This window comes from Canis lupus, chromosome 33, assembly GCF_048164855.1.
Source record: "Canis lupus baileyi chromosome 33, mCanLup2.hap1, whole genome shotgun sequence".
Classification (NCBI taxonomy): domain Eukaryota; kingdom Metazoa; phylum Chordata; class Mammalia; order Carnivora; family Canidae; genus Canis; species Canis lupus.
The window spans coordinates 36,307,850-36,324,388 of record NC_132870.1 but is presented as its reverse complement, the minus strand read 5'-3'; the positions used below and the strand labels follow the sequence as shown (position 1 = coordinate 36,324,388).

The window sequence follows — 16,539 nt, the reverse complement described above, 5'->3', positions numbered from 1 at the left end:
GAACAGATATTTCTCCAGAGAAAACATACAAGTGGCCAACAGACACATGAAAAGATGCTCAACATCACTCAGCATCAGGGAAATACAAATCGAAACTGTAAAGAGATACCACTTTACACCAGTTAAAATGGCTAAAATTAACAAGACAGGAAACAACAAATGTTGGAGAGGATGTGGAGAAAGGAGAATCCTCTTACACTGTTGGTGGGAATGCAAACTGGGTACAGCCACTCTGGGAAACAGTGTGGAGGTTCCTCAAGAAGTTAAAAATAAAACTACCCTATGATCCAGCAATTGCACTACTGGGTATTTACCCCAAAGATACAGATGTAATGAGATGAAGGGGCACCTGAACCCCAATGTTCACAGCAGCAATGTCTACAATACCCAAACTGTGGAATGAGGCCAGATGTCCTTTAACAGATGAACAGATAAAGAAGATGTAGTATATATATGCAATGGAATATTAGTCATCAGAAAGGATGAATACCTACCATTCACATTGACATGGATGAAACTGGAGGATATTATTCTGAGTGAAATAAATCAATTAGAGAAAGAGAATTATCATATGGTTTCACTTACATGTGAAATATAAGAAATAGTGTAGGGGCCCATACGGGTAGGGAGGGAAAACTGAAAGGGAAAAAAACAGAGGAAGACAAACCATGAGAGACTCATAACTCTGGGAAAGAAACTGAAGGTTACTGAAGAGGACATGTGGGGGGGAATGGGGTAACTGGATGATGGGAATTAAGGAGGACACATTGATGGGATGAGCACTGGGTGTTATACACAACTGCTGAATTACTGAAAACTATATCTGAAACTAATTGAATTTAAATTAAGAAAAATAAAAATTACAAAGCTATAATGTTTTAAAATAAGAAATCAACTTACTGAAACTTATGAGATCTATAAATAATATTAAAAGCATCCAGCATATAAAATAAACAAAATGAAACATGGATCTAATCCATGGAAATGGGAGGAATAAAATCTTTGGAAAACTATAAGAAGGATCTTATACATAGTAGTAAACGAAACTGAATTATAAAAAGAACGCTACTGAAAATTATCTCCCATAGTTTAAATATACTGCAGTTGGGATCCCTGGGTGGTGCAGCAGTTTGGCACCTGCCTTTGGCCCAGGGCGCGATCCTGGAGACCCGGGATCGAATCCCACGTTGGGCTCCCGGGGCATGGAGCCTGCTTCTCCCTCTGCCTATGTCTCTGCCTCTCTCTCTCTCTCTCTCTCTCCCTCTGTATCATAAATAAAAATAAAAATAAAAATAAAAAATAAATAAATATACTGCAGTTTATGAGTGTACCAAATGAAAAAAGAGATACATTTGCAAATCTGAGAAGACTAAACAAACCATGGAAAACAAAATTATATGTTAAATACTTGAAAATTTAAAAGAAGTGACTGATTCTCTAAGAAAACACAAATGTTAGCATTTATTAACATTAAAAATGTAAAGTTCATACTGATAAATACCTACCCAAGTAGTTCCCAAATTATCCTAATCACATGAATCCTCAGAAATACTTGGAAATTTTCTCATGGAGATTCTGACCTAGTAAGGACGATGGGACCTTGGAATCAGTATTTTCAAAAGCACTGGTGAATATTCTGGCCAGGAATATTTGTGTATCTGTGTAAACAAAATTGCCAGGTCTACAGTTTATTGCAGATGAACTATAAATTTTTCATAACTCTGTATTTTACATGCTACATAAACTTTTCCACAGGCTGCAAAAAAGGGAAAACTTGCATTCTTTTTGTGAAACTATAACTGTTATCAAAATATGTCAGCCATGCAAAGAAAATATAAAGCAGACTAGAAAACACAAAGGTTTACTGACCATTAATAGCTGGTGACTGAGCAAAACATTTTCTGACAGTATTGTTCAGAAATATTAAATTATGGGGCAGCTGGGTGGTTCAGGTGCTGAGCACCTGCCTTTGGCTCAGGTCGTGATCCTGGGGGTTCTGGGATCTAGTCCCTCATCAGGGTCCCCACAAAGAGCCTGCTTCTCCCTCTGCCTATGTCTCTGCCTCTCTCTGTGTCTCTCATAAATAAAATTTAAAAAATATTAAAATATTCCACCACTTAATATAAGAGTGACCCCTAAAGTGAACACCAAAGAAAGAAGAGGAAGGGATTAATAAAACCAGAAAATAATATATAGAAACTATTCTTTAAATAAGATGGCCTCATGCTGCAGGGGCTGGAGTTTACATTTCCTAAGAAAATCAGAGAAAAGCATTACATACCACAGTGGCACATTCCAATCAGCTTCCATGAGATTGCTTGATATCAATAAAGGGAGACATTCACGACCTATATAGAAATTCTTCATATTATTTTTGAAATATGTGTAAAACATTAAATATTTTTATCTGGAGGAACGGTGCATCAGACTACCAATATATTTTCTTTAGTGAGTAAATGTATTTTGATTTCCACAATACAGAGAAACAGATGCAAAGGATTACTTTTAAAAGTTGATTTAGCATCTATTGTGGAGGAGATACAAACCCTTATGACTTCAAATAAATTGCTTTTGATGTTTAAAAATTAGATCAACATTAATGACAATTGGATCATTACCTTGCATCCATGGGAACTCAAGATAAAACCTTTTTCTCTGTGTTCATTACATAAAACACAAAAATGCAACCCACAGATGCCCTGACTTGCCTATTTGTTATGACCATTATCTCCAGTCTTTAAATAATTTGATTTCTTTCTGGGCATCATGACACACTTTTACCTCATCTTCCTTCCCTGTGGACATGTTAGCCTGAGTATTCATTTGTATGCTTCTTTTTCCATCAAATCCTAATCATTCTCTAAGATTCAGATATTGCTGTATTTAGAGGATTAATGTGATATTTATTATTTATGTGCACATATACTATGAATGGATGTTACATGTTAGTGCTCTTAGGTAAACAAGCCATAATTTGGTTAAAAGAAATATATATTCAGAATTTAGTGAAGGTGTTTTCATGTATTGTATCATGCAATAAGGGTGAAATTTTATGTAACATGCCATCAAACCTACATTATATAGAATATTCTTATGTAATACATGTACATACACATTTAGCAGATCTTTAAAGAGATGAAAGAGAATATTAAAAAGGACTTAGAAATGTATGTTTTTTTCTAGAAGAGGAAACATAGTGTATGTATTCGTATTTTCATAAACCAGTTTGCTAACTCCAGGATTTTGTAGCTACCAGAAAAAAAATATTTGGGAAGGGGGCAAGGTTTATGGCAACAGATATATTATCTAGCTATATGTCAGATATTTATTTCTTCATATATTTATACTATACTATAGTAAACACACTTATCGTTTTTTCACTTTTGCTTGTTATTTCTATTGCCACATTGGGACTTTCTGTGTTGGCTAAAGAACATTACTTCAAAGAGAATGTCATTTATGGACTTCCAGTTATATCATTTTCTAAAAAAAGGATAACTTTAATGCTTTATAACCATATTCTATTTATTCTAAAGCTGCTAAAGCATTTTTTTCATAATAGATTGATGAATTTGAATACCCTTTTATGACATATGAGCCTGGACTAGTCTTGTAAAGAAATATTTATTTTATACAAAATAGCATATGTAATTAAATGTTACTGTGTTATGTATCATCATTATTCATTTTGTGATCACCCTTAAAATCTCTACCTAAGAAAACAGTGAAAAAAATTGGCATTTGTGCCAATTTTAACAACTTTTTTTAACAACTATTTTAAAATTTTAACATTTTAACAACTATTTTAACAACTATTTTAAAATTTCTTGCATTATAAGCCTTGGGATATATTCTTTGTCTAATTTTAAGAGCTCAGTTAATGAAAATGCTCTTATTAACCTTCAAGAGACATTGTGTAAGCACATTTGTAACAGCAACAACAAAACCCAGCATTCTGTCAGTGTTGTTGTACGAATGGCATGTCACAGTTCTTTTATACATTATAAAACAACGTTAAGCAGAGCTTATTAACATTTCTTCACAATTGTTTAGTTTGACAAGCTTGTCACAACTGCTCAGTCACCTGCTCACCTGCTGTTCATGACAAGCCTCTGACATTAATTCATAATTGCTTGGGGAAAATTAGCATTTGGCCTTTAGCAGCCAAACTCAACTAGACTTATAAAAGCTGTATTTTTTCTAGCTTTGGATAAATAAGGCCTGATAAAGAATTAGATTACATATGGAATGTATAAATGTATATCTACAATGAAGCCATAAGGGGAACACACCAAGGATTCTTGCAGATTATATGATAGAACATGATGATTTGTAAGTTCACCACAACAGATAATTTGACATGGTTAGCTTTATAATATGCCATTTGCAGATTGCACATCCAATTGTCACTTCAAAACTCCATCTTCCATTGTGAAGATTTTTTGTACAGGACATACACTTTTTTGCTGATTTTTATTTTCTGTTGTTCTCACTTGAAATTTTTACTTCTTTTAAACATGTAATTCACATTTTCAAACTTCTGCCTCTGATTAAACATATTAATATAATCTCATAACAATTAAAATCACTATTAATATTTCATATTTAATGAACTGAAAATTAAAATTCTATAGCATAAGACAAAATTTAAAACATAAGTAGAGGCCTAAGAAATTTTGTGGGATCAAAATAATACTAGATTAAGGTTTTCTACCTAAAAAAAATAAATGGAAATCAGCAATTTAATTTTAAGCTTCCTAATCTCAATGAAAATCAGGAAAAACAAATTGGTTTTGCACTCTCTAGGTGCTTTTAATTTCACTATCAAAGATATTAATACAATTAACCTAAAATTTTACTTTTCATATATTTACTTTGAAATTACATTTATAAATGGAAGTTAAGTTAGTTCCATTTGATCTTAAGTATAATTCAAAAATAATGTCAAAGTTGTTTTTTCTTTGCAGTGTTAACACGTTTTATTTATTTTTCTTTTTTGTTGTATTGGCTATTATCTCTAAGCCAGTGGACTTATTAGTTTGTGGGCACCTTTGTCTTTCTGATAAAGACTTACCTTCTTTGACAAAGAAAATTTTGTCTCTGTCTTTATCTTTTATTTATTATATTAAATTATAGTGACATATTAATGAAATTATTTCTTACATAAACTCAACCTGGGCACACTGTATTATACCTTTTTTTTCTATTTTTTTCTAGAGTCAGGTTAGGTAAGTGGTATTTTCTGTAAGATGATACTAATTTTTTTTTTTTGGAAAAGATGATACTAATTTTAAGTAAATTTTTAAATATATTAGCATAATGTTACCCATAAGATTTTTAATCAAGCTCGCCAGCATTGGCAGCTATGTTTTCTTATTCTTAACATTTCCTGTCTTAATATTTTATTAACTTATATTTCTAGATGCTTGTGCTATTTTGTTTGCTAAAAAGACAAAATATTTCATCTAGTTTATATTTGCTCTCTCATTCATTATTTTTATATTTTCCTTTTATTCCTTCCATTAAATTTTTTGACTCTTAAATTGGATGTTTAGATAGCTATATATTAGCCATTCTGTAAATATGTTTCCACTCACTTTAGCTTCAATCTATATATTTTTTTAAATAGCCCTATGCCTGACGTGGGACTTGAATTCATGATGCCCAGATCAAGAGTTTCATGCTCCACTGACTGAATCAGCCAGGCATCCCTCAACCTATATTTTTTATATTAAGTATTCTCATCAAGCATTATTAATTATGTCTTCTTCCATTTTTTTTAGTTGTAGGGTTTCTTTTATTTTGATATAATGGGCATCCAATATATTTATTAATATTCTGTATATTATTTATGCTCAGAGAAGGTGTTATGTATACCAGTGCTTTTTCCTTTGATTGGCTCTTTTTTATATAGTTTTTTTTTAAGATTTTATTTATTTATTCATGACAGACACAGAGAGAGAGAGAGAGAGAGAGAGGCAGAGACACAGGCAGAAGGAGAAGCAGCCTCTGTCCAGGGAGCCCGACATGGGACTCCATCCAGGGTCTCCAGGATCACACCCCAGGCTGCAGGCATTGCTAAACTGCTGGGCCATTGGGGCTGCCCTGATTGGCGCTTGTTGCTTTACCTTGCAGATGGCCAAATTCCATATATGTAACGTTTATCTGGAAAATAATAGACCTTCTACCTGCCAGAATGGCTGGAATCAAAAAAGACAACAAATAACAAGTATTGGTGAGACTGTGGATAAAAGGGAACACTCATACACTATTTACTGGTGGGACTGTAAACTGGTATAACCTTATGGAAAATCCTACAGAGGTTCCTTTAAAGGTTAAAAATAGAACTATCATACTATCTATTAATACCATTTCTGGGTGTTTGAAGAAATAGAAAATGCTAATTTGAAAAGATTTATGCACCCTTCTGTTCATCACAGCATTATTTACAAAAGGCAAGATATGGAAGCAACTTGTGCCCATCAATAGATGAATGGATAAAGGATATTTTACGCAAAGATAGAATATTAGACTTAAAAATGAAGGAAATTCTCTTTGTGACAACATACATGGACCTAGAGAGTGTTATGGTAAGTGAAATATGTCAGACCCAGTAATACAAATAGCATATGATTTCACCCATATGTGGAATCGAAAAAACAAGTCAAACAAATCAGAAACAGACTTATATATGCAGAGAACAAAACTGATGGTTGCCGGAGAGTGTGAAATTGCATAGGTAGATGCTATAGGTGAAGAGAATTAGAAAGGGTATAATTTCATTTATAAAATAAATAAGCCACAGGGAATAAATTCCAGCATAGGGACTATAGTAATGATAAAATAATTACGTGTGATGACAAAGGGTAACTAGACTTGTTGTGGCCATTTTGTAATGTGTATAAATGTCAAATCAAATCATTTTATTATATACCTGAAACCAATATAATGTTGTACGTCACTATGCTTCAATTAAAAAAAAAAAGTAAAGTCTACCTTTTACTTGGTTGTGATAGAAATGTGCCGTTTTCTTTTCTTATTCTGGAAAGGGCAATTGACTGGCAGGTTCTTTGCTGCCTTCCTTGATCCATGCTGCATTCATGCCAAGCCACACTTCCCCCAGGGTGCTTCCAGGCAATGACTGAGCATGGTATCATACGCATGCAGATTCATTCTTGTATTATGTGGACCTCCTCTACTGTACAACTCTGGCTTGAGAACTGTATTCGTTGCCTATAATGATGGCCAGAAATGTGGCTCTAAACAACTGAAATTCTTTCTCAACCAGTTCTAGATGCCAGAATTTTGAAATCAGAGGCACTGAGCTGTAATCAAGGAGTCTGCAAAGGAGTGTCTTCTCTGGATGCTCTAGAGAAGAATCCATTCTTTGCTTCTTCCAGCTTCTAGTGACTGTTGGCATCTTGACACTAGTGGTTGCATCATTCCAATCTCAGTCTTTGTGGTCACATTGCCTTCTTTTCTGTGTGGTCTTCTCTGTGTTAAATCTCCCTCTACCAGTCTTATAAGGACACATCTGATTGCATGCGTTTTTAAGATAATGTCTACAGTTCAAGATCCTTAATTTTATTGTATCTTTTATCATATAATGTAACATCCATAGGTTCCAGGATTGGGCCTGATATTTGGGCGGGGGGGGGGAGGGCATTTTCAGCATACCAAAAAGGCTCCCTTTTATCCTGGCCAAAATGTTCTTAAAGGTGTACTTCAGGATAAGACATGTCCTGTCTAGTTGTCCTTTACTACCTTACTAATTTCACAGTTAGTAGATATGCAGTGCCTTCTGAAGATTCATTCTGCACATGCCTGCTTCCTATTTTTTACCCATCACTGCCATATCCTTCTATTAATATTTTGCCTGTCTTAAATCTTCTTGGTCTTTACCATTATTCAACAATAGAACTAGTACATGAGCATGTTAACAGAGTGGCCAAAGTAGCAGAAATAAAGGTTATATATGGCCTGGAAAGCACAGATTTCCACTTATGAAGTTCAGTCTAGCCACAGATACTTCTGAGTATCCAACCTGTCTGCAATGAAGCTCAATGCTGAGAAAGTGATACAACACTACTACTTACTACTTGGATAGGCAAAAAATCCACTTGGCAACATTGAATACATTGGGCATTTGCTGTCATGGAAGATCCAGTATTTTGTTCTCACAAGGTCAGATACCTATTCTGAATCTAGATTTGCATTCTTAGTCCATAAAGGGTCACCCACAATCATCTGTGGGCTTATTTATGAAATGCCCAGTCCATAAGCATGAAATCCCACACAACAGAGCATCTGACCAGTGATCCACTTGACTGTGAAAGAGATGCAGGATGGTGCACTGTACAATACCTGGAATAATAGACATTCAATAAATATTAGCTAAATTAATAAATTGAACTATATGTTTTATATTCATATAATATAACAGTATGAAGAATGGTTTGGGGGATAGATAATAATAGCTATCATTTATTGAGTCCAGTCTTTAAAGTGATTATGTCATTTAATTCTGACACTATCAAAAACGGTTCCCCAATTTATAAGTGACAAAAATCAGGCACAAATAGATTATATCAACTCCTAATTCACACAGTTACTAGGTAGAATAGGTTCATAACATGATTGTTTTGACTCCTAGGCCTTTCCTTACATTTTAGAGAAAACATGATAAGCTTTAATCATGCAGAAATGCAGATCACAAAGTAGCATATGCATTTTGTGGTGAATAATCTCAATTTGAGGATATTCTTCAAAAATTCAGACTGCATCATGATGTTAGGAAGAATTATAAAGACAATAGAACAGTAGTGATAGTCCCAACATCAGAAAAGTGGGAATCTTTAAAGAACAATGAAAAATTGAAAAATATATAATTACAAAAGCAATTTAAAGTTTTAGGAATTAACTCAAGTACTTCGGTGTTAAACCATTTTTAACTATACTAAAGAGGTTTTCACTTCAGCATAATTTTCAGACTAAAATTATTTAATGTACCAGAGAAAAAATTATGTAAAGTTTCCAATTTGATAATTGCACTTTTGACAAAAACTAAAGAAGACCTAAAATTTTTCAAATGATTATATTATCTAACATTCCATCAGGTAGTATATATCTACTATACATTTAGGTATTTTCTAAACACAGCAGCAAAGATTATCTTTCATAAATTAGTTATGATCATAATTAGTGAAAAGTTTGGTTAATATATATATTTTTTCCCAAGATTGTTTCAGAACTTTTAAAATGAGTATATGTAAACACAAACACATGCACATATAAAAATATATATAAAATGCAGTTTAAAAAATTGCTATAGGGCAGCCCAGGTGGCTCAACGGTTTAGCGCCGCCTTCAGCCCAGGGTTGATCCTGGAGACCCGAGATCAAGTCCCACGTCAGGCTCCTTGCATGGAGCCTGCTTCTCCCTCCGCCTATGTCTCTGCCTCTGTCTGTCTGTCTCTCTCTCTCGTGAATAAATAAATAAACTATTTAAAAAAATTGCTATGGAGGGAACAGTGCTATTCCTTGTATATGATGCATCCATGGATACTAAAAACTAGACACATTTAGAGTTGTATCTGTACTGGATTTTCAGAGATTAAAAGGCTAAAATGTATTATAATGTAACTAAAACATTAAGTTAAATAAAATCCTTTCATATCATAAACAGAAAAAAAAATCTCTATATTTTACATAAATTATATGCTTCCTAGCCCTTTTCTGTAGGCAGTGCTCTGCTGTACCAGGACAGTTTCTTTTCTCATTCAGCCTAGCATTTTTCTGCCAGTGTTTTAGAGTAATTTTCGGCATGGTCTTCTACTCTCCTCCCCTCCAGTTTTCTCAGACTGTCTTTGCTTAATACAGATACATTTGGCAGCAACCAAGCTGGCAGTTTCGCAGCAAGGTCTCTGGCATCCCTGTAGGCAGCTGCTTTGTCAACAGCAAGAAGGTGATCCAGTGCTTGCCCACTCTTCCAAGGTTTTGCCTGTACCCCATTACAAAACTTTGTCATCCAGTGACTCCAGCCTCTCACTCCCCAGTGGGGTCAGAATTGTAGGCTTAGTGAGAGGTTTGAGTTTGGTCCTTTCTTTTTAACTCTCCACCAGCCCTAAAGGTAGTGGTTCTCCTCTATTTTTATTGTCTTTTAATTCCTTAGAATTTTCTTTGCCTCATTGCGTAGTCAATGCCCTTTTACTAGTTGATTCTCACCTTAAGTTTTGCTTGTCCTGACCCCATCCTGGGCACTAATACAAAATGAAATACGATTGCTCAAAAGTGAAATTTCTTCACTTCCATTTCTAACCAAGTGTTTAAGTGACAATTTTCTCAGGGAGATTTCATCAGTGAGGTCCATTTGTTGGCTCTAGGAAAAAAATTATTAACTGGCCTTATAAGAAGGAGGACCTGTGGGTTTAACCATCTATAAAACATACCTTCTGTCGTTGCCACAACCTGCGATGTCATTCACTAGGTATTGTTTAGTTCCGTTCCTGACACCAGTATTTCAGCTTGACTGTAAGTCTGTTTCAAATATGTTTTAATGTCAGTGGAAAACAGAATTGAATTCAAGATGGATGGGAGGTATGACTTTCCCTTAAGCAATGAGATCAGGGGCTGGGTAAAAGTACATGGGAAAAGGGAAATAAATATCAAAGCTGCTGTTCCAACTCGTCGTTCAGGTGCAGACCATTTGGGGACAACATACACGGGGATTTTTGCTACGGTAGAATAAATGCATTCCATGAAAACCTTGCATTCTGCAAAATCTTAAAATACACAGGGTTTATTAGAGTAATAGGGTTGAACCAGTGCTCTTGAAACTAGCATCATTCTGTAACAGATTTAAATACACACATACAACAACAACAAACAAAATCCTTGGGACGCTGAGGCGTAAACTCGCCACCAAAGGCAGGCAGCTCATTTATGGCTTTAGACTTCCTACAGGGATGGTAAAATTACACCCCCAAAATGAAAATTAAAGTGAAAATACTGGCTTGCTGACCTCTATATAATGCAGATTGCAATGGGACCTGTAAGCATTAGGGAGGTACAAGCTGCCAGGAACCTAGAACTGCATAAAGGAGGGAGCAGTATTTATGACTTTATGAAACAATACTTTGCAAGCACTTTATCACTAAAACAACAATAAAAAGTAAAACCAGTAGCATTCCGCCCTGGGCAGTATCCATGCTTTTATTCCTTTCTTGTTGAATATTAGAATTCTATTTATGACATTCTGGCTGTCTTTATTGCAGAAAATAGTTCATACTCCAACATATGTCCATTTTAATGCACATAATTTTCCCTTTTTCTAGTCACTGCTAGGTTGTTTTAGGAACACGTGTTGTAGCAGAATGCAATGTATATGAAAGTCGATTTTTGCAAAATTCTTTGCTCAGTTACCTTTATGTGTTTGTGTTACTCCTAGACACTGGCTTATCTCAGTTGGAAGTCCGATGGTTTATACCATTAATCATTATATTTCTTTTTATACTAAGATGGGAGACTCATGGTAAAAATATAAATGCAAAATCTGATATATAAAGCACTGTGCTCTTATGAGCAGTACAAATTATGTTAGCATGTTTGTCTAATTGTCACTAAGATCAGAGACAGAATGGAATTTCAATTTTTATAAATGTTGTATCCCATGTATTTTATCCAATCTGTCACAATGAATCAATGAATAACAGATTCTATAGATTATAATTCTTGCTTGTATTGTTTTTGAATTAGAATTCCAGACTTCTAGAGCAGAATATTTATAAACTAGAAAAATACTATGAATTATTTTCCCCAATTAAGGAATAAATTGGTATATACATTATTTCTTAAAGATTTCATTTGTTTTAGAGAGAGTGTGTGTGTATACAAACCTAGGGGAGTGAGTAGGAGGTAGGGGGGAGAATTTCAAGCAAGCCTGACCCAGGGCTTAATACCATGACCCTGAGATCATGATCTGAGCTGAAACCAAGAGTCAGACATTCAAGCAACCAAGGCACCAAGGTGGCCCAAGTATATACATTATTTCTAACATAAAATGTTTTGATATACTACTCACTTTAAGCATATTTTAGTTACCTTCAAAATAATAGACAAGATAATATCTGAAATGTTGGTCTTAGATCTACAGAATTTTTGACTATCTGTAGAATACACCAGAATGAACTAATTTTGTTGGGGATTAAATAATTCTACGTTGATCATAAAAATTCAATCTTTATTAAAATAATAACACTAATAAGCTGGTTAAAGTTGGCATTTACAAATAAAATTCCATTTTATTGTGATCCCAGATTGCAATATATGTTGATAATAGTTCTTTATAAAACATTTTAATCATTGGAGAATTTCTAAAATGTGGGATAATATCAAATTTTGTTACTGTCAAATGATCCTTTATTAAATATTTTTGTTTGTAGTTCTTAACTAGCTGGGCATTCTATTGCACCACTCTCGATGTCTACGGTGTCATGACGGTGGCTGCCATCAATATTGCAGCCCTCAGATCCAGTAGTCCCCAGGATCTCTTTAAAGCTTCTAGAGAGCCCTCTGTCTAAAGATTGGTGACGCATCTGTTGGGTAATGTGAAAATATCATCAAAAGTGATATTTCCATTGTGCTTAATGTTTCTCTGCTTTTTGTCTCTTGGTAATTTCTTGAGGGCTTTGATAATCAGGGCAGAAGCAGAAGGTACCCCTTCAATCTGAATCTGTCTGTTCTGAATGGTCAATTTCACTGTAATCCTCAGACCCTTCCAATCACCAAATACTTTGGTAGTATCATCACCAATCTTTTTGGAGACAGGTCCAGGAGGCCAATCCTCAGCACCAGTGCAGATATGCACCAAGTTCTGGCCCCACACACCTCAGGTATAGAACTTTCAACTCTTTGAGGTAGAATTTAGGTGGCATGGTGGAGGCAGAATGTGCTGGATGAAACCAGATTCCGGGGCATCAAAGAGAGCTGTGTCAAAAGCCTCTGAGTCAAAAGCCAAAAGATTCAGCATCAGATAATTTCTAAATACAAGTTCATACTGGTGAACAGGTGCTATCTACAAACATACTGCTTTTTATCACTAGTACAAAAATAGTTATATAAAAATATATGCAAGATGTATATTATCTATAAAATGTTTAATAAAACCTCTTACTGAGCAAACGCTTACAGGTAAGTAGAAGAGGACACATCAGAGAATATCCCCAGGCTAACGGTAAGACAGTAATTACAATTCAGGAAGTACATTGACTGAATTCAAATTTCAGCTCCACTCATTTCTAGGACAAGTTATATATAAAATTCAATTTTCATATCTGCAACTGATAATAGTAATATCTACCTCCTGTGGCTGTTGTGAAGTTTAAGTGAATATATATAGTGCCTGATAAAGAGTACAAACCTCAATAAATGTTAGTTATTATCAATGGAATCAAATTTTTAAAAATAATAATAAGGGATCATATGAGGTGATAACTCTTGTAATTATATTGAGTGTCAAGAGTTGAATCTTAGTTTAGTGATGCATAGTAATTCTATTATTTCCATTGAGGACTCCAATTTTAACTATACAACTTTGGTTGTATCCTATCATTAAACACAGATGTTTGAATTTAAATAATATAGAAAAGACACAAGGCACAAAATATCTTATCCATATCAAATTTATTACTGTTCCTGGGGGAGTGTTTCTCAGGTTCCCAGGCTAAGACTAGATTGGTCAATTCAAACCAACAATAAAATCCCTTGCTCACTTTTTAATAGGATTGTTATGGAGTTATTGGAGTTCTTTATATCTTTTTGTTAGCAACCCTTTATCAGATATATAATTTGCAAATATTTCCTTCTATTCTGTGGGCTGCCCTTTCGTTCTATTGATTGTGTCCTTTGATTCACAAAAGTTTCAAATTTTAATGTGGTACAATTTGTTTTTTTGTTTTGTTGCCCATACTTTGGCAATGATTTCTTAGAAATGACAGCTAAACTAAATGCTATAAAGCTTTTCCTGTTTTATTCTAAGAGTTCTATAATTTTAGTTCTTGCATTTGTCTTCAATGCATTTCAGTTATTTTTTTAAAAGTGTTTTAAGAGTTCATTTCTTTGCCTGTGGACATCCAGTTTTTCCCACATCCATTTGTTGAAAACATTTTCCTTTCATCATTGAATAGGCTTGAAATCCATGTCAAAAATCATTCTCCCGTATATATGAGGGTTTATTTCTCAGCTCTCCATTTCATTCTAGTGGTATATATGTCTAGGTTTATGTCAGTAATACTAAAACAATATAGAAATCAAAATAATGTACATTTTGAAGTCAGGAAGTGTTAAGATTTCCAACTTTGTTCTTTGTCAAGACTGATTTGGCTATTTGAGGTCTCTTAAGAGTCTACATGAAGTTTAGAATGGATTTTTATTTCTGCAAAGAAATATCATTTAGATTTGTAATGACTTTCTTAAATTAACATACTTTAGGTAGAGCCCCAGGTAAGGTGTCAGATAGTAAGCACAATTCAACAAAGACCACAAAGGAAAGTAAAATAGAGAAGTTTATTACTCATAGGTCCTGGAAGAAGTACACAGTATGTCTTGAGGGGCCATATGGGAAGGTAAAGGCTGAATGTAGGGGCAAGACCTGGGGAATATGGTTTTATTAGCATTCAAAGGAGGAGTGTTTCTAGGGTTTCCTGGAGTAAAGCTGGATTGGGCAATTCAAATCAAATAATGGGAGGTTGGTAAACTCAGATGGGGGTCTTCTTTTAAGAGGCACATAGGGAGAAAGGAGTGGAGAAGCAGGGGAGAGTATCACCAGAAATGTTGAGGATAGGGAGAAAGGAGTGGGGAAGCAGGGGATAGTATCACCAGAAATGTTGAGGGAGTTATATCAGGAACTTAAGCTTTCTTGTTTTGTTGCCCATACTTAAATTATCATTGGGCTATTTTCTAGGGCATGCACTTGGGAGATGGGCTAGTGTCGGTTCAGCTAGCCACTTATCAAACAAAATGGATTCTGAGGAAGCAGAATTATGAAGTAGTTTATACACTAAACAGGATTTTGATAGGAATTGCATTGACTCTGTGGATTCCTTTACAAATATTGACATCTTGACTGTATTGTCTTTAATTCATGAAAAGAGGATGTTTTTCCATTAATTTGTGTATCTTTAGCTTTTTCCAGCTATATTATGTAGGTTTCAATGTTTAGCTTTGCTGGATTCATTTAGTAGTTCTAGGAGGTGGGTTTTTTTGTTTTTCTGAATCTTTAATATTTTCTACATGTAAGATCATGTCATCTGCAAACAGAGATAAATATATTTTTTTTCTTTTCCAATTGAGTTGAGTTTTCTTTTTCTTGCTTAATTGGTCTGGTGAGAACTTCTATTATTATCTTGAATAGAAATGATGAAAGTGGACATCCTTGTCTTGTACCTGATCTTAAAGGAAAAGCTTTCAGTCTCATCAGTAAGTATAATATTAGCTCTAGGTTTTTCTTCTATAGACTATTATGTTGTGGCACATTCCTTCTATTCTGGTTTGTTGAATGATTTTATCACAAAAGTGTGTTAAACTAATATGATTTTTAAAGGAGTTAATGATTGCAAAATTGATCCTAAAGATACTACGAATTCTTTCATTTCTTTCTCTAAGAAAATTCAAAGTAAAACTTGCTACATTTTTTTAAGCTGCAGAAAGTAAGAATAAATATGTTCTTAAACAATATTCAGGCAACTACTCCCTATGCCTACATCTCTGCCTCTCTGTCTCATGAATATATAAAATTAAAAAAAGAAGGTCAATTTCCTAGGTACTATATTAGTAATGCATTTTATTATGTGATCAGATATTTAACTTTTAATTGCATACATTCATATTATAGATTCCATGTATTCTCTATAGATCTTAAAATAACAGCATCCATGGGCATGATTCTTTCCTATATGTCAGTATTTTTAAATAACATTTAAGAAAAAGTTCAGAATTAGTTTTAGTAAATAACAACTTTGGATATCTTATTAAATTCACTTTATAAGACAAAGTATCTTGTAACAAAAATGTTTTAGTTTACTGATTAAAATGTACTTATTGACTAAAACTCATCAGAAAGGTATTAGAATTTTTTGCCTACTAGTAACTGATATTAGTCAATATTTCAAATATAAAAAAACTATTGCTTCTAAAGATTATGACTGAACAGCCTCATTTTCTTTAGTTACTTTAGTGACTGAAATGAAGATTGTCAGATATATTTCTTAATACAGAATAACCGATAATAGTCTTCAAACATAGTTTTTGTTAGCACTAGTAAGATTTCAAGAATTGGAATTTTTGTACTTAAATTATAACTATATTTCTGTGATGAAATTAATTAATTAAATTCTGTATTTAATTAGCAAAGAAAATATGTATACATAGCTTGAGGTGGCACTGTATGGAGGAAAGGCAAGGTCATGGCAGAAATGATTCTAACACTTTTGATAGCTTGGATGATGGAAATTTCCAGTAAAAATTAAAATAATAAAAACCACCA

The 16,539-nt window shown here is 33.9% G+C and overlaps 1 long non-coding RNA gene and 1 pseudogene across 5 annotated transcripts in view; both read right to left on the bottom strand.

Annotated features, from left to right (window-relative positions):
• The window catches only part of LOC140623484 (uncharacterized), a 251,144-nt gene that overhangs the window by 56,424 nt on the left and 178,181 nt on the right, over positions 1 to 16,539 (bottom strand). For 4 of the 5 annotated variants that reach the window (XR_012023093.1, XR_012023091.1, XR_012023090.1 and 1 more), the window contains exons 5-8: positions 10,448 to 10,535; positions 6,997 to 8,364; positions 2,282 to 2,348; positions 1,506 to 1,658 (exon numbers count right to left, since the gene is read on the bottom strand). This is a non-coding gene — a long non-coding RNA (uncharacterized lncRNA). The remainder of the gene's footprint in view (positions 1 to 1,505; positions 1,659 to 2,281; positions 2,349 to 6,996; positions 8,365 to 10,447; positions 10,536 to 16,539) is intronic. The other variant, XR_012023092.1, reaches the window with a different exon arrangement.
• On the bottom strand, positions 12,443 to 12,931 carry LOC140623883 (large ribosomal subunit protein uL11 pseudogene; annotated as a pseudogene).